The sequence below is a fragment of the Panicum hallii genome, chromosome 1 (genome assembly GCF_002211085.1).
Source record: "Panicum hallii strain FIL2 chromosome 1, PHallii_v3.1, whole genome shotgun sequence".
Classification (NCBI taxonomy): Eukaryota; Viridiplantae; Streptophyta; class Magnoliopsida; order Poales; family Poaceae; genus Panicum; species Panicum hallii.
The window spans coordinates 35,273,996-35,292,979 of NC_038042.1; positions in this window are offsets into that span (position 1 = coordinate 35,273,996).

An 18,984-nucleotide genomic window follows, 5' to 3' on the forward strand; every position below is an offset into this window, starting at 1 on the left:
TCATGAGGAGCGATTTCGACTACACCCAGAGTTGTTGCACTCGGGGTAGCTTCGTTTCTCCCTGCCATATGTACGGCAATCCCGCGATGATGCTCGCATTTTTTTCCTAACTAGTTAGGCCCGCGCGATCGGGTTGTATCTAACTTGTGGGATGGTTTCCTACTCAGAGCTATGGCTACTTCCAGGGTCGCTGCACCCGGGGTAGTGTCTACTACTTAGCCTTTAAGCCTGGATGACAATTCAGCTAAGGCACATTCAAGCAGAGACATCAAATAAAATATATACACAAGGAAACAAGTACTTGTTTTTACATCCTACTCTTGCTGTACATTTTCTACTATGTGTTCTACTATAGGTCGGGCTTTTTGGAGGTACTCGGTGAATTGGTCTTCGGTGCACTCCACAGCCACTCCCTGAGCAAATGTCTCTAGTTGAGCCTCCGGCACAAAGGATTTTACGAAGGCGAGGGCGTGGCTGACACAGGCGACCGGGGCTTCTGAGAGGAACTTGACGACCTTTTGCGGCGCTCCACGAAGTCGCTCCAGCAAGGGCCGCTCACCTGCTTCGCTTTCTTCTGGTAGATCCACCATGTCCACCAGCTCCTGGGCGGCCCCCCTGAGGTCCTCCAGCTCTTTCTGCCGCTGCTCATCCTTCTCACTCAGCGTCTTGATCTGCTGAAGGCTACCGGTGAATTGTTGTTCGGTATCAGCGATGACCTTCTGCAGCCTCTCGACATCATCTGTACGGCGATACAGCATATTCTTCACGTCAGTAAGCAGCTCTTCCTTATATGTTAAGATTTTCCTAAGCTCTGCGGTGAAGATGTTTTCAGAATTCAAGACAAATTGCTAAGTGGAAGTACTCGAGGGAAGAAAGGGCTTGCCTTGGTGTGCTTTCTTTTGTTCTTTGAGCTGCTCCTAGCGCGCCTTCTTTTCTCCCTTGACTTGTTCCTGGAGCTCGGAGTTGGCCTTCTCGAGGTTACGGAGGTCGTTCTTGAGGAGCCATGCCTCCCGAGTCCGCTCCGCCTTCAGCTTGTCGAGTTCTCTCCTGAGATAGATGTTCTTCATCAGCTCCTCAGATACGCGCTTGTCCTTGGCAGCAAGCCCCTGGTGACCACTCATGACAGCTTTCAGCTTCTCGGATTTCTTCTGTGAGTGCGTGATCACGTTCTGCATAGAGGGGGAGATTAAGACAAGCCATTCGACAACGCATACAGGAAGAGGAGTTGTCACATCTTACCATGGCATAATCATACAACTCCTTGTAGGCCCTCTTGAAGGTTTTTATGTTACTGGCCGTCAGCATTGGGTCATCCACCAGATCTGTGGTGGTGACGTTCTGGTACCCGGGCCCGGCTATCAGCAGCTCTCTAGGACTCGAGGTCCCTGCAGCTTCTTCTGAAGGTGGTTGCTGGGCACCTGCAAGTCCAAATGCTTTCAGTACATAACGCCTGGGGTCTAGGCAGCTAGCCGTGGGTGGTCAGACGCTTACTTGTGCCATCCGTAGGAGCGGCGTCAGGGGCCTCGACTTGTTCCTCACCACCAGCGCCGGCTTCGGCTTGTTGTGGCTCGGGGGGTGGCAGGTCGGGTAGCGTCACGTCTGCCTCCTGGGGCGTGGGCTCCTCTTGGGCTGCTGGCTTGGGGGCTGGAGTAGCGGTGGCCGGCTTCGGCTTGAGCTTCACGGCGCTTGCAGACCTAATGAAGCCGAGTCAGTTATCATACAAGTCGAAAAGAGCAGAATGTTTACTATGCAACAAGATGTAAACTTATAGCATAGACTTCTTCATGACAGCCTTCTTCACCCGCATAGCCCGTCGCGGGGTACTCGTCGCCGGCAGCGGGGTCACACCAGCTGATGGCGCGGTGCCCGCCACGGCAATGGTAACAGTCACAGCAGCTGCTGGATCTGTTCCCATTTCTTGGAGCTTGGGCCTGGGTGGAGAAGTGGGAGGACTGCAAATGGAAAATGTCAGCATGCAACAATATTGATGTATGACAACAAGTCAGCATATTCATACCTGGTAGACTCGACTTCTTGCACTTTGCATTTGCGCACAACCTGGCGACCCTGCGGGACTGCAGGCAGAGTGTCGGCCAACTCCACGGATGGTCCGGGGGAGTTGCCTCTACTCGCCTTCCCCTCGGCTCCTTTCTCCGCCAGGGGGCTTCCGCCTTCGGTGGACTCGCTGCCGGGCAATGCCTTGGCTACTCAAGCCCTCTTGGCTTCAACTGCGGCACTGGGGAGGAGGTGGTCCAGCCGAGGGATGTTGGGTTGCGGCGGGTAGCTCCGGTACAATTCTGTGTGTCCCTACAGAAGATTTTCAGTTAGCAGCGGCAAAACAGAGATCATTTTCAACAAAAGTAGTCGAATACTTACCGGTTTTGGAGGATTCTGTGACGCGAACAGCTGCGGGACATAGGGGACTACATCCACGTCTAACAGCACCCGCTTGACTCGGAGGAGCGCGGCTTCGTCTGACAGCTCCTCTACATGCAAGATGGATCTTCAGTGCCCTTGTACTCGAATCCAAGTACGTGGCATTGCTGAACTGGCTGGACTCGGCGTTTGAAGAAGGAGAACATAACGGACGTGCCGGTCACTCCCATCAGCTTATGCGCTGCTATGGTGTCTAGCAATTCCTCAACTTGATCCATATCCCCCCTGGGAAGCTCAATATTCCACTCCAGCCTCACAACAGGTGGACTATTTGATTTCCCTGGCAGTTGGGGGCATGATTTTCGATATAAAACCAATGATTTTTCCACCCGGGAATGTTGGAGGGGAATTTGTATGATAGGTACTTGTCGCCAGCTTTTCAAGGTGGGTTGTGGTTTGACTCGAAAGAGGAAGCGGAAAAGATCCCAGTGGGGTTCAATTCCGAGAAATGCTTCGCAAAAGTGAATAAAGATGGAAATGTGGCAAATGGAGTTTGGGTTGAGGTGATGGAGCTCAAGCCCGTAATAGTAAAGAAGGCCACGGAAAAAAGAGCAAGAGGGGAGGGCCAGACCCCGTTCGGAAAAATGGTAAAATGTGATGATTTAGTCAACATTTTCCATGGGGAAAGGTTCGCTGAATGAGGGGCGCCAATTGACAAGATTCTTGTCTTGGAGCAACCCCTCGGAAACAAGCCTATTAAGATCGTTGAGGGAGCACTTACTGTGTGTCCACTCTCCGGATGGCGGCTGCGCCTCCTCCTTCTTCTTCCTATCCTTCTTCGATTTCTTGGACGCCATCTCTGGATCCGCTCGCCACGAGTTGCTCGGGGCTGCGGGGAGAGGGGCGGGGAGATTTGGGAGGATTGGGTTTCTTCAAGGGGATGAAGGTGGAGCGCGGTTCTGTTTGGGGGATTTTTGCTGCTCTTGGCAAATTGCAGATTGGAAGCACAATTTTTACTCAATGTTACCGCGGGGTTAAATAACCAGCGGTTGGGTGCAGTTTTACTATTCTGAAGCTGAAGAGTCATTTCAAGGAATGTTTGGAAGTTGAGGGGTCATTTAATGGATTGTTTAGATAAAATATTCAATTAATCATTTTTTCAGGGTTAATTGCGCCAAAAAAGGGGTTTTTCGAATTCCAGATCTAGCTTCCATCATTTGTGCCATCACACCAGTTCTTTAACATATGGATATTTTTGCACTGCATGCCACGACTTTTGGATTCTTATTTCCAAACCTGAGAGATTTGGATTCAAGGCTCGGGGGCTGCGGGATACGTGGCATCGAATAGTTATTTTTTCAAATTTATTTGAAAAAGTAAGAAAGAAAGATTCAAGACTAATGTGACCCTCAGCCTGATTCTCTGATTCAACCTAAGGCTCGGGGGCTACTCCATATGGAGTGCGATTTTTCAATCACATGCCATATCAAAATATAATTCGGGGCATGAGCACCTCATAGCTACGATGCAGCCAAGTGAGTACTCGAAGAAGGACTCCAAGATGGAGCTTCAAAGAAGCCGAAGACTACTTCAAAAAGTACTCGATAAGCCTGTAGTACTCAGCTACGAAGAGCTCAGGGGCTTGTCAAACCCGGGGCCACGGGACTGTGTACATAACGTAGTTTAAACAGGTTTAAGAGATTAAGTCCGTCTTATCTCTTATTCATCTCATTTATCTCTTATTTTTCCCGTATGAGTAGGAGATAAAACTAGTCGGTACAGAGGGAATCTACTCGAGATATGTTCTGGTACAATTCCTTGGCTAGTATCGGTTAGGATTCTTGTAACCCTGGCCTCCCGGATATATAAGGGGGACAGGGACCCTCTCAAAATAAGATCATCAGATCATTCTACACCCAAGGCAATACAAACCGCCACACAGGACATAGGGTATTACGCACCTCGCGGCCCGAACCTGTCTAAGTTTTGTGTTCCTTGAACCTTCGAGTTCCTGATCTCGGCATCTCCTCACCTAAAACTTACCACCTTGGGTATATCCCTTGGTGGGCAGCCGGTAAAACACCGACAGAGTGCGGAAGTCATTCTTCATCCCGCACGCTGGTCGGTAAGACCTTCCGGCATGGCTTTTACTGGCCGACAGCGCTCCAGGATGCAGCTGAACTGGTAAAGTCCTGCAAAGCATGCCAGTTCCATGCAAAGAAAATACACACTCCAGCTCAGGCTCTGCAAATGATTCCACCCTCTTGGCCTTTCGCTGTATGGGGGTTGGATATCTTGGGACCTTTCCCCAGGGCTGTTGGCGGGTACCGGTACCTCTAAGTTGCCATCGACAAGTTCACCAAGTGGCTGGAAGCAACCCTTATGGTCAACATCACCAAGGCATCGGCAGTCGCATTCCTCAAGTCGATTGTGTGCAGGTTCGGGGTCCCGAACCGAATCATCACTGACAACGGGACCCAATTCAAGAGCCAGCACTTTCAAGAGTATTGCGAGGACATCGGCATCCAGCTCTGCTTCGCTTCTGTGGCACATCCCAGAAGCAATGGCCAAGTGGAGCTGGCTAATGCTGAGATACTCAGAGGGCTCAAGATTCGCACCTACAACAATCTTGAGAAGCATGGTGCGAGGTGGGTTGACCGGCTTCCGAGTGTACTATGGGGGAACTGGACCACACCCAGCCGAGCGACCGTGGAGACCCCTTTCTTCTTGGTCTACGGGGCCGAAGCATGCCTTCCCCCGGAGATCACCATGGGCTCACTACGAGTCCAAGCCTTTGATGAGGAATTGCAGGAGCAGCAGCGTCGCTACGATGTAGACCTCGTCGACGAGCGAAGATGGTGAGCAGCAGTGTGAAATGCACGGTATAACCAAGCGCTCCGGCGTTACTATCAACAGTTCGTGCATAGTAGGGAACTCCGGGTCGGGGACCTAGTCCTACAGTGAATCCTGAACCGAGAAGGGCTCCACAAGCTCTCCTCCAGCTGGGAGGGCCCCTTCAAGGTGTCAAAGGTGTGCCGACCCGGATCTGTTCACTTAGCTACGGAGGAAGGCATGCAAGTACCCAACCCATGGAACATTGAGCACCTTCGTAAGTTTTATCCTTCAGGGCTTAGCTGAGAATAAATCTATTCCTTTGTAATATGGTGGCTCCCCAGTGCGGACCAAGGCGGTGGAGGTCCGCCCTCGTGAACCTGGCCCCTGACATCCATCGCACGTTCTATCTGTACCAACTTATTAAGGAAAAGTTTATTCTCAGTCTGCTTTTGAGGTTTATGCAATTCAGTTCCTTTTCTTGTGTACCGCTTACCCTAACCCCCATGTGGTCCCTTATTCCTAGGCCGTGCTTGAGGCCCGAATTGAGTTGCTGATTTGTGTGTCCACCCAGGACCTCTTCTTCACAGGAAGAAAGGGTCCGGATTCCTGGGACCGGCTTCAGGGAAGTGTACTTGTCCTCCGCGGGATCCAGAGTTGTGTAGCCGCTTAGCCTGGTTCCGCACCCTAAGCCTACACGCTCTACCTCCCTAGGATAAGAACCGTAGTACCTAGAGCTGCGGATCCGGAAGTCCGGACCCCTTCAATCCTTGAACCGAGGCCCTGGCATTCTAATTCACTAAGCATCTCAAAGGACTCTTGCCGGCAAGGTCCGGGACCCCGTGGGAACGATTAGTAAGCGTCGATCCTAGTCGTATGCAGGATTAAACCTCATTTTTATGGTAGCTAGTCCCATGTGGCAGAACCAACCTGAATTATACCGGCTCAAGTGCGCTGATCCTTTCTCGGAAGGCCGTAAGGACTCAATTACACTTCAAACGGTGTAACCCCATGGTCTGTCGGGTAAAGTCCCGATAAAACCACCTAACTCAGGATCAAAACAAGGTACCTCACACGAAGGCGAGTCCAGAGATACAAGCGCCAACAATTTTACATCAGAGGCACAATATTACATTAGTATTTAAACATATATGGTAGTAAAACCTAACTAATACGAATTTATATAACACTGTTCAAAGTTAAAGCATCTGCAACGGAAAATAAAATGCGACACTACCAAACGTTGCATAACGGACATTGAGCTAAGCCCAAGCCCAACATCACTCGGAGGGACCTGTGTTGGCCGGGGACGGATCCCACTCCACGGTCCAACCATCGGGAAGAGCATAGGGCCAGGGTACAGGCAGAGCAGAGTCCTCAGGGGGATTACTTGGAACAAAAGTCACATCGCAAGGCTGAGTATTCTAATACTCAGCAAGGCTTACCCGTTTTATGGTATACTTAGCCATGTAGCTAGTCTATGAAGGCTTGTAATGGTTCTGGGTATAATTTCAGCTTAAAAGCAACAAAGAGTGGGTCCTTAATTTCAACTTTTAGCTTTTAGGTTCTAGTTTATTATCCATTCTAAGTAAGCAACTATAGCTACTCAAACATGGTAGAACTTTTTAAGCAAACATCAGCTTTGATCATCATCAGGTTTTCTTATTACTCTATGTGGCAAAGGGATCAAGCATTCTCAATCTCCGTGAGAAACGGATGATTCCGAATCGAATTTCAAAACCTTGCAAGGATAAACCTAACTCACACGCTTGGAACATCCAAAGATTATTCCGAAGCAACCATTTGCCTTTCATTCCAACTCGTGGATCAGGGCCACGACAAGCGACTGTAGGACCATACGCACATCCAATGTGCAGGATGTACGTCTGTAGCGTGACTACATGACCGTACTCCTGTCCGCTGTGCGGAACGTACTCCCTCACGTTGGTGCGTGTGCAAAAAAAAACCAAATTATGAGTGGTGGGGGGTATGTCCACTCCTCGGGCCGATCGGTTACTAGGCTTACCGCTTACCATATTTCGCGGCATGTGGCTAGTACTTTCAAACGCTTAACCACCGCTACCACACACTGCGACCTTATCAACTTTTATCAACACAAATGAGGTAACCTTTCAAGTCATTGTACTGCACATGACCCCGTCCATCATCCATATAGTGATTGCAGAATAGTAAACATTCAACTCCTATATCGTGCGAGTGATAGGAAATCATTCGACTTCTGCCGATCCTATTAGCAGAGCATCTATTCGATAAGGACTCAGGCACAATACATAGGTTCCTAGGATCCATGCATCTAGGGTTCCATTTCAACTCCTAGACTTAATGCCTAGTATAGATATATTAGTATAAAACTACATAAGTGTAGTAATTTCAAATACTGGATTATGCATCGGGGCTTACCTTCTTGAGCGGGGCTGGGGTCAGGGATCTCAAAGACTTCCGAACCTTGGTTCGGGGCTTCAGTTAAATCCTCGGCGACGTTCACTTGGTCTTCCGAAATGCCCTGCTCGAGTTCCGGAATCAACTCGTAGGTTCCGTTGGCGAGTATAGTCGAATCTACATGATATGCAGTGATTTGAAGCAATGGTTGTTGATTTAAGAACTTTATTTCACGATAAAGTTACAATCCAATAATTCAAAGTCAAAGCATCACAAAAACAAGGATTTGAATTCTAAGAATCCTAATCTACTTCTTGTAAATTAAACTTATCATTACAAGTTTTATTTTTAATTTGAAATCTATAAAGGTTCTGGTCTCAAATTTTGATAAGTGTGTTTACCTCTATTAGATGAGTTTACTGCAAATTTTTCATAACTTTTTGAAGACCGAAACTAAGGCATTTGAATTATGTTTAAATTTTAAGTCTAAATCTAAACCTTAGGTAAAACAGTGCTGTTAATTGCTTGAAAATTTATTATAAGTCTCTTAATATCAGAACTACATATGGTAAAAAGATCTAAGCAAGAAAGCATCAGCATCATACTTGAATAAATTGATTTCTTTTCAAACTTGATTTGCACAAAGTTTAAATGAGTTCAAGTTAAAGTGTAGTACTGAAGGTGAAATTTGCACACAAGTTTACTTACACCCTAAACAGGTTACATACCAAAAATCACATGAAATATAGCTAGTATGCAAAAGTTATATATAAAATACCCTTTTGCTAAACTTTAAAATAACTATAAAAGCATTTATTTTGAAACTAAACTCTAGTAACAAAAGTTGTAGAATTTACTTCAAGAATTCAAACAAAACTGGTTTAATATTTTTTTGAATTTCCTACGAATTTCTAAAAATTTCTAAAGATCACTGATTTGAATTGGAAGGGAGGGACTGAAATCTTGCAGTCAGATGCCTACAATGATTTATATCAAAGCAATTGGGTCCTTGGCTCATCGGGACAGAGAAGCCGAAACTCGCCGGCCAAATTCCGGCGACGGTGGTTGCCGGCGGCGAGGGGGAACCGGGTAGTGAGGACCAGGGGACTAGCGCGGACCCTGCTGGGGGTGATGTGATGGTCGGGGTCGACCGGAGGGGGTAGAACGGCGATGACCCGAGATGGCGGCGATGGAGCTTGATCACGGCGGTGGTGTTCCGGCGTGGGGGCTCACCAGCGGTGGATCGAAGCTAGGGGAAAAGCTCCAGGGAAGCAAGACGGTTCGATTGATCACCTTGGCGAGGGTCGAGGTGGTCAGGAGAATAGATCTCCACGGCAGACCAAGGCGGCGGCGGAGAGGTTGATGACGACGATGGTCAACGGTGACAAAGGTCCTACGCACGAGCATCAGTGAGCCATGGGTGATGCACTGCTACAATCAATTGAGGCTAACAACTATGGGAAGGGGGTGATCGACGGTGACCGTGATGATGGTGGAGAAGATGAACATTGGCGAGCGTCGGGGAGGCCAAATTGAAGCTCAAAAGTAGTCGAGTGAAGGACGGTGAGCTTCGCAGGGTTGAGGTGAAGCTACAGGAGGGGTTGTCGTGGGTCGGGAGGGGCTGTGGTGGTTTGGCCACGGTGGACAGGGGGCTCGTCGGAGAAGTACTCGAGCGGCGACGGCGGATCCGGGGCTCGGGGTGAAATGCGAGTGCGAGAGAGAGCGAAATGGAGGGAGTGGGAGATAATGAATGCCTTAGACCAGCAAATAAGGGTAAGGGAGGCACGCACGGCGTTAGCCACAACGGCGGCGGTGTGGTGGCCGGGCAGAGCTCGGCAGAGGTGGGGCGACGTGGAGCGCGCAGAGGCGGGGCGACGTGGAGCTCGGCAGAGGCGGGGCGACGAGGAGCTAGGGCGGCGGGTGGCTTGGAGGCGACACGTGGGAGCTACCAGAGTAGAAAATGGCGTTGGCAGAGCCGCAGCGGCGGTGAGCGGCGGCGGCCTGCGACGGCCAGCAGCTGCTGGCGGCTCGGGCAGCGGCGTGGCGCGCTCGGGGGAGGCCAGCCGGGGAGCGTTGAGGCGGTGGGCGAGCTCGAGGGCGACGCGTGGAGGCCAGGAGAGGCAGGGGGAGGCCTCGGGCGGCGTGGCACGATGGCCTGCGGCGGTGCTGTTGCACGGCAGGGGGGGCAGAGGAAGAAGAAGAGGGGGGGGTGCTAGGGGCTGAATTGTAAGCTTTGAAAACTTCAGGGACCTCACTATAAAGCTAGGTTTTCTCATTGTTTTATACCTCAAATGAGAAAATGGTCAAAACAAAAGTTGTACAACTTTTCAAACCCTACAACTTTAATTTAGGGTCCAAAACCAAAAACTCAAAGGATAGAACTTTATTTTAAAACCTTGTACTAATTTCAAACTTTGTAAAGTTTTTGTCCTTATTAGGGTAAATTTCATGTAACCTTGGACTTAATTGCAAGTTTTTATGCAATGTAATGATGACTAACACTTTTATACTTTAACCCTTAGTAAACATTTAAGATTACATTTGTAATTCACATATTTTGCATAAAAGGACTCATATTTTTGAAAAATTACACCTAGGTCCTTATTTCCACACATGCACTCAATTTCACACATTTCAATATATACATTTCACATCCTTTCCTAATATTTTACTATTTTGAAACCAAGGGTGTCACAACCTTCCCCCCTAAAAGGAATCTCGTCCCGAGATTACAAGAATGGTAGATTTGGAAAGTAGATACCTAAGGATTTTTAAAGAACTCGGAAAAGTTTTTCTGAAGATAATCTTCAGTTTCCCAGGTGGCTTCTTCTTCAGTATGATGATCCCACAAGATTTTGTACATCCTAATCTTTCCTCTCCTAGTGGTTCTTTCCTTGGTATCAAGAAATTGAATGGGTCGTTGGGCATAAGATAGATCAGGCTCAATTTCGAGGGCTTGTTGTTCAATGATTTCAGTAGGCACTTTGATGCATTTCTTGAGTTGAGATATATGAAAGACATCATGAATGGTGGCCAACTGAGAAGGAAGACGAAGTCTATAAGCCACTGGGCCACAGGTTTCGGTGATCTCAAAAGGTCCGACATATCGGGGTGCTAATTTTCCACTTAGGCCGAAACGTTGAACACCCTTAGTAGGAGATTCATGAAGATAGACATAATCTCCTACTTGGAATTGTAATGGTTTTCTCCTTTGGTCTGCATAACTTTTCTGTCTAGACTGGGCGGCTTTAAGATTGGCTTGGACAAGCTTGACTTTATCTTCGGCTTCAGTAACTAAGTCTGGTCCGAAGATTTGGCGTTCACCGGTCTCAGACCAACTCAAAGGAGTTCGACATCTTCGACCATATAACGCCTCAAATGGAGCCATTTGAAGACTGGACTGATAACTGTTGTTATAAAAAAATTTGGCCAAGGCTAGACATTTGTCCCAGTTCATGCCATAGTGAATGATACAAGCTCGGAGCATGTCTTCAAGGATCTGATTAACTCGCTCAGTCTGTCCATCAGTATGCGGATGATAAGCAGAGCTTTGAATTAGCTTGGTTCTGAGAGAAGACTGCAATTGCTCCCAGAAGCGTGCAATGAATTGTGCCCCTCGATCAGAAATGATTGTCTTAGGGACACCATGTAAACGAATAATCTAATCAAGATAGACTTCGGCATACTTCTTAGCAGTATAAGTTGTATGCATGGGAAGAAAATGTGCTACTTTGGTGAGTCTATCAACGATTACCCAGATGGAATCATGTTTCTGAGATGTGTTGGGCAGACCAATGATGAAATCCATACTGATGTCTTCCCATTTTCATGAGGGAATAGGCAGGGGTTGGAGTGTACCGGATACCTTCAGATGACTGGCTTTAACTCTCTAATAGGTATCACATTTAGATACATACTTAGCAATTTCCCTTTTCATCCTGATCCACCAAAAGTTTTGCCTAAGATCTTGGTACATTTTAGTACTACCAGGATGAATAGAGAACTTGGACAGATGTGCTTCATCAAGGATTTGTTTACGAAGCTGAAGATTCTTAGGTACAACAATACGATTGTTGAACCATAGAACTCCTTGATGATCCGTGTGGAAACACCTATATTTCGCTTCTCCCTGAGATAGTTTCTGTTTGATAATTTTGATACCTTCATCATGTAATTGCGACATGATGATATTATCTTGAAGAGTAGATTCGATAGATATGAGGTTCAGGCTACCTTGAGGATCGGAATAATCTCCAGATTGAGTTTTCTCATTTGATAGCAGAGAGTTTCACTGAAGATTCCTATGGATAGGCAATGACAATGTGCCTTGCGGCTAAGTGCATCCACAACCACATTGGCCTTGCCAGGATGGTAGTGTACTTAAAGATCGTAATCCTTAATCAGTTCTAACCAACGTCTTTGCCTCATATTTAAGTCGGCTTGAGTGAAGATATATTTGAGGCTCTTATGGTCAGTGTAAATATTACACTTGGCGCCCATAAGATGATGTCTCCAAATCTTGAGAGCGTGAATAACAGCTGCTAACTCAAGATCATGGGTTGGATAATTTTGTTCATGATTCCGGAGTGCTCTGGAAGCATAAGCAATAACCCGGTTGTTTTGCATAAGCACACAACCAAGTCCGGTTCCGGAAGCATCACAGTAGACATCAAAAGGCTTGGTACAATCTGGCTGAGCTAATACCGGAGCAGTGGTTAGAAGCTTTCTCAGTGTATGAAATGCTTCTTCACACCTATCATTCCAATGGAATTTAACCTCCTTCTTAAGTAGCTTAGTCATAGGCTTGGCTATCTTGGAGAAGTCTGGGATGAATCGATGATAATATCCTGCTAATCCAAGGAAGCTACGGATTTGATGGACTGAAGTTGGAGGCTTCCAATCCATAACTTCTTGAACTTTAGTGGGATCAACCGATATGCCTTCACTGGAGATAGTATGCCCTAGAAATTTCACATTATCGAGCCAAAACTCGCATTTAGAGAATTTGGCATAAAGACGGTGATCACGTAGTCATTGAAGAACGACACGTATATGATCAGCATGATCTCTTTCAGTCTTAGAGTATATCAGAATATCATCAATCAAAACCGCAACAAATTTATCAAGCTTCGGCATGAAGACTGAATTCATAAGATACATGAAATATGTTGGTGCATTAGTGAGTCCAAAAGATATAACCAGATATTCATAAAGTCCATATCTGGTCGAGAAAGCCATTTTTGTAATATCACTAGGCTTGATTTTGATATGATGGTAACCAGAACGTAGATCAATCTTAGAAAAGACTTTGGCTCCAGCTAGTTGATCAAATAAGATGTCAATGCGGGGAAGAGGGTATTTATTTTTGATAGTGACCACATTGAGCGGACAATAATCGACACATAGCCTTAAGTTATTGTCCTTTTTCTTTACAAAGAGAGCGGGGCATCCCCAAGGTGAAGCACTTGGGCATATGAAACCCTAGTCAAGAAGATCTTAAAGTTGGATCTTTAGCTCGGCTAATTCATTGGGCGGCATTCGATATGGCCTCTTGGAAGTAGGAGCTGTGCCAGGTTGGAGCTCAATAATGAACTCGATATCCCGATCTGGTGGCATTCCAGGCAAATCGTCTGGAAAGACATTAGGATACTCACAGACTATAGGAATGTCTTCTAATTTTATGTCTGTGGTTGCATAAATGCAAGAGTGAAAATACTCTTGTTGGGGTAGATAGAGGGTAGTGGCTCCGTCATATGGTGAGTCAATCTCAGTAACTCAGGAAGAGATATCTAATAAGACCTTATGTTTTGTCATCCAATCCATCCCAAGTATGATATCCATACCCTCTAAATGAAGCAAAACCAAATCAGTTTTAACTACCTTATTGCCCAACTGTATTGGCACATGTCTAATCATTTGATTGGAACCAATCTTTCCCCCAGGGGTGTAAATCATGTACGATCCCTGGGCTTGACAAGGATCAAGTCCCACTCGGGCACCACACTTATCGCTAATAAAGCTATGGGTTGCACCGGAATCAAATAGGATAATAACGGGTTTATAGTCGATAGAAAATGTACTCGTCATTATGGGGGCTCCTTCTGGAAGTTCTGCAAGGGTGGTGAAGTTGACTCGCCCTTGCCGGACTTGCATTACTCGCTTCTTGCCCTTGCCCTGGTTGTTCTGATTAGAACCCTGCCCTTGATTAGGCTTCCTGGGCCGAGGACAATCCTTGATAAAGTGATCCGCACTTCCGCAGTTGAAACAACGATTAGTGCTGCTCCTCTGCTAAAACTGTTGATTATTTGGCCTTGAGCCAAACTGTTTGCAGCTGTTGCAGAGGCACGGGAGGTCTATACCCTCCTTGCTGTTGGGGCGGGCGGAAAACAAATCTGCCAGGTGGGGCATTCCGCTGCGGTGCTCTAATCTGTGCGTTGGGAACAACATGATACCTCGGTGACTGAGCACTCGAGGGTCCAGTGGGGGTCTTCTGTTTCTTCTCGGCATGATGTGCCGTGATGCAATCCTCCTGAGTTAAGGCCATATTAACCAGCTCACTGAAAGTATTAGCCTTAACAAGGTTTAGGCGCTCCTTGAGCTTGGTACTGAGGCCACAACGGAAACGATGCTGTTTCTTGGCATCATTGTCAGCGTGATAGCCTGCATATTGGCACAGATGATTGAAAGTCTGTGCATACTGCAGTACCGTACGGGTGCCTTGGGTGAGTGCCAAGAATTCATTCAACTTCTGCTCCATCAGTCCTTCAGGAATATAATGTGCCCTGAAGGCAGTCCGAAATTCCTCCCAAGAGATAACATGACCATCAGGTTGCATGGCACAATAGTTATCCCACCAAATATGGGCGCACCACGAAGTTGCTGGGCGGAAAAGTGAGCTTTACTCGAGTCCGCACATGGTATAGTAAGAAGGGCGAACTTCGATTCAATGGTATGAAGCCAGGCGTCGGCATCCAAAGGTTCTTCAGCTTTACTGAAAAATGGGGGCTGAGTACTAAGGAAATCCTGATAACTTGCCACTTGGGGGTTGAGGTCATCACGACCTCCTCGTGATTGTTGACGATATTGGTTCTATTGTGCCTGTACTAGCAGATTAAGAAGTTCCGTCTGTCGTGCCATAACCTCTGCTAGATTTGGGGGTGGTGGTGGCGGTTGTTGGGAACCGCTAGCCTGGTCTGGCCTGAAACCTTCAGGAGTTCCAGGCGTAGCGCCAACCATCTGAAAAACATGGAAGATGTCCATTACATCAGATTATCCTTGCTTCCATTTTCAGAATATACCGCACAAAGAGAAAATATATAAAGATGGTGCGACTGAATAGAAACTCGAGTTTATAGATCATAACTGGTGGTCTGTATATTACATCTTGGTAATCTACCGATTACCATTCAACCATACCTACTCTTGCCACATATAATACAACAAGTGGCCCTTAGGTCAAGCTAGATTACACACTCCCTATGTCACACCATACTACACTAGACACATCTAGGATATCGACGACAAGGATGAATTAGAAGTCGTCGAGGTTGCCCACAGAAGACTGGCTGCCAGATGAAGAATGGCTGCCGGAAGAAGAATGTTTGGGCTGAGGATTAGGTTCTGGATCTCCATGTTCTGAATCTATCTCAGACACGCCTTCAATTTTCTCAGGTTCTTCTTCTGAATCTTCCTCTTCATCTTCTAGTTCATTCAGTACAAGAGGAGGCATTTGATGTTCTTAGAGCATCTGAATATGTCCAAGGGCATCACCTAATTCTTGGTTCAATTCATGGACTTGTTCCTATAAAAAGTCAATTACGGTGTTGCGTTGGAGAATTTGAGCATCACCCTCCAAGATCTGTACCTCCAAATGTCCAATGGTAGTATCCCTCCCAGCAATTCCTTGACCAAGCGAATGAATCTGGTCATCTTTCAGGGTAAGGTCCCTATGAAACTCCTGGGCCAAATTCACCATATCGTCCGTACACCTTTGCGTAAGTGACTGAAAGCGATACTAGGCGTTCATATACCTGATCACTGCCTTGAGAGTCTCTTCGGCTAAATCTCCAACTAAATGTCCAAGATGGGTTGTTCTGAAGATCCACTCAGCATCATGTGCAAAAACTGCTGGAAACAGTCCGATGGGATAAGCGGTTATCTCAATCGGATGCTGTTCACAAAAAGTAGTGATAGCTTTGAGGGCTGCTGCTTCAAAAGCATCCACAAGACGATATCCAACAACCTCTATCTCAATAGACTGCCATTCAAGGATAGGATGTTGGGGAACAGTGATAGTAGCACGGCATCGAGGGACTCCGACCTCAGTAAACTCACGACCCTTATATTGGGGTGGGTACCGATAGTGAAATATACGAAGTGTATCCCACAAGATTTTTGGAAACCCTTCCCCATGTAGACAAGCAGTGTGAGCATATCCCTCAGCATCCCAATAGATCCTCTGAACATCTGCCATCTGAATCAAAAGGATTCAAATGTTAGATTGGATATAAATTTCTTAGGGTTTTAAGAAGGCTGCGGAAAAAATGTGAGTTAACTCAAGAAAATGATGGAATGCACCAAGATATACATCCAACTAAGAACTCACAAGGTAAATGGAACAAGATATTTGAATCTGGTCACAACAAGGGCTGGAGATTAGATAATTATGATAGATTTGGCGGATGAAATAAAGATATCGAGATACTAAACCCTATGGCTGTTTGGGTGACCATTTCTAGGCTGCACTTATGGATAACCATACTCTAGGTATCCCCATATCAACATAAGCACAAGTTCTAATTTACAAAAAAAGTTCAAGGATGCATGCACGTACTAAGTCCTCACAAACACAAATAACTGCCCAGTAATCTGGGGCTTACGTGGTTAATTACGGTGGCATAACATAGATACGTCTCTCCCTATAATATCTAGTCGACAATTCCTAACCGTTCAGAACCTATCGATTCGTGGTTAGTGTACCTGCAGAAAACCACAATTGTACATCCAATGAACCTTTCATGCCAGCATGTCATGAAAGCGTCCCCAATCATTACTGTTTACTATAGAAACAACATCTATACTATTACCGCCGTACAGACAACGTTATGTGGCAGAACCGCCTGAATTATTCCAGCTCAAGCGCGCTAGTCATCGCTGTACAGGCGATCATAACTCAACGCACTTCAAACGGAACAACCCATTGGTCTGTCGGGTCACCGCCCGATACAACCACGGTTCAACAGGATCGAAGCAGGTTTACCTCACACGAAGGCGAGTTTACAATCACGCAACAGCTCACCAACTTTTAGTCCACAAAATAAGTAAATATTATTACAAACTATTTCAAAAGTAAGTAAACTTATACAGACATTGTTTAAAACAACAAGCTAAAAAGCTTGTCCAGAGTCATAGCGGAAGAGAGAAAGTTATTAACATCGCGACTACACACGTCGTGAAAGTTGACACCATGCTTCGCCCCAAACATGGCGTCATTCCGGAGGGTCATTGCCAGCCGGGGACGGGTCCCACTCCACGGACCAGCCACATGGAACAGAGAAGGGCCAGGCTGGACTATCCGTTTGGTTTTGAGCGGCCATACCTGAAAGATAGACTAGCAAGACTGAGTATACTAATACTCAGCAAGACTTACCCGAGCTTGGGTATACTTAGCCCATAACAAGACCATGAAGGATTGAGAGGCTCTGGTTTTCTTTTTGCTGAAAAGCATCAAAAAGTATGATCTAATTTTCATATTTTAGCTTTCAGATTCTAGTTTCATTAACCATTCTAGGTAAGCACCTATACTAAACAAGCAAGGTTGAGATTTGCATCCATCAAGATTATTCCAACAATAGTTACTGTTCTTACTCTATGTGGTAGAAAGAGCAAGCAGTCTCAATCTCTGCGAGAAATGGATGATTCTGAATCAAATTTCAAACCTTGCAAGGGTATACCTAACTCACACGCTTGGAACATTCAACGATCGTTCCGAAGCAACCGTTTCCATAATATTCCGGGTTATTGATCAGGGCCACCACAAGCGACTGCAGGACTGTATGCACATCCAATGTGCAGGACGTACGTCTGTAGCGCGACTACATGATCGTACTCCTGTTTGCTATGCAGAACATACTCCTACACATCAGTGCGTGTGTATAACAAAAACTAATCAATCGAGTGGTGGAGACATGTCCATTTGCTGAGCCAATCCGGTACTAGGCTTACAGCGTACCATATTTACGGCATGTGGCTAGTACTTTCAAACACTTGACCACAGCTACCACAGACTGCGACCTTATCAACTTTTATCAACATAGACGGGGTAACCTTCCTGTGGCAGAACCAACCTGAGTTATACCGGCTCAAGTACGCGAGTCCACTTCCGAGGGCTCAAACGTGCTTCAAACGGTATAATCCCTTGGCCTGTCGGGTAACGTCCTGATAAACCACCGATACACAGGATCAAATAAGGTTACCTCACACGAAGGTGAGTCCAGAGATACAGTCACCATCATATTTTACATCACAGAGAATTACATTACAAGAGTTTCCAAATTTAGAGAAAACATTACAAACTATTAAAGCTATGGTTTTTGGCAGCGGAAAATATACGCGATGATTTACAGCACGTCGTCAAGACGGATGTCATGCTAAGCCCAAGCACGACATCACTCGGTATCATCAATGTTGGTCGGGGATGGATCCCATTCCACGGACCAACCTTCTGGAAAAGCACAGGGCCAAGGCAAGGGAAGAGTAGGGTCTTCAAAGATATTACCTGAAAAACATAAAGCTAGCAAGGCTGAGTATACTAATACTCAGCAAGGCTTACCCGGGATTGGGTATACTTTAGCCCATAACTAGACTCATGGAGGCATTGTAAAGGTTCTGGGTTTATTTTCAGCTGAAAAGCAACAAAGAGTATGAACTACTTTCAAATTTTAGCTTTCACATTCTAGTTGATTATCCATTCTAGGTTAGCACCTACACTAAGCAAGCAAGGTAGAGATTATCATCCATCAAGATTGTTCCATCATTAGTTACACTTCTTACTCTATGTGGTAAAAGGGATAAGCAGTCTCATTCATCGTGAGAGGTAGATGATTCCTGAATCGAGATTCAACCTTGCAAGGTAAACCTAACACACACGCTTGGAATACCAACAGGGCGTTCCGAAGCAACCGTTTCCCTCATATTCCGGGTTATGGATCAGGGCCACCACAAGCGACTGCAGGACCGTACGCACACCAATTGTGCAGGACATACGTCTGTAGCGCGACTACAAAACCCGTATTCCTATCTGCCATGCAGAACGTACTCCCACAAGTCGGTGCGTGTAAACATAAAATAAAAGTCGAGTGGTGGAGATAAGTCCAT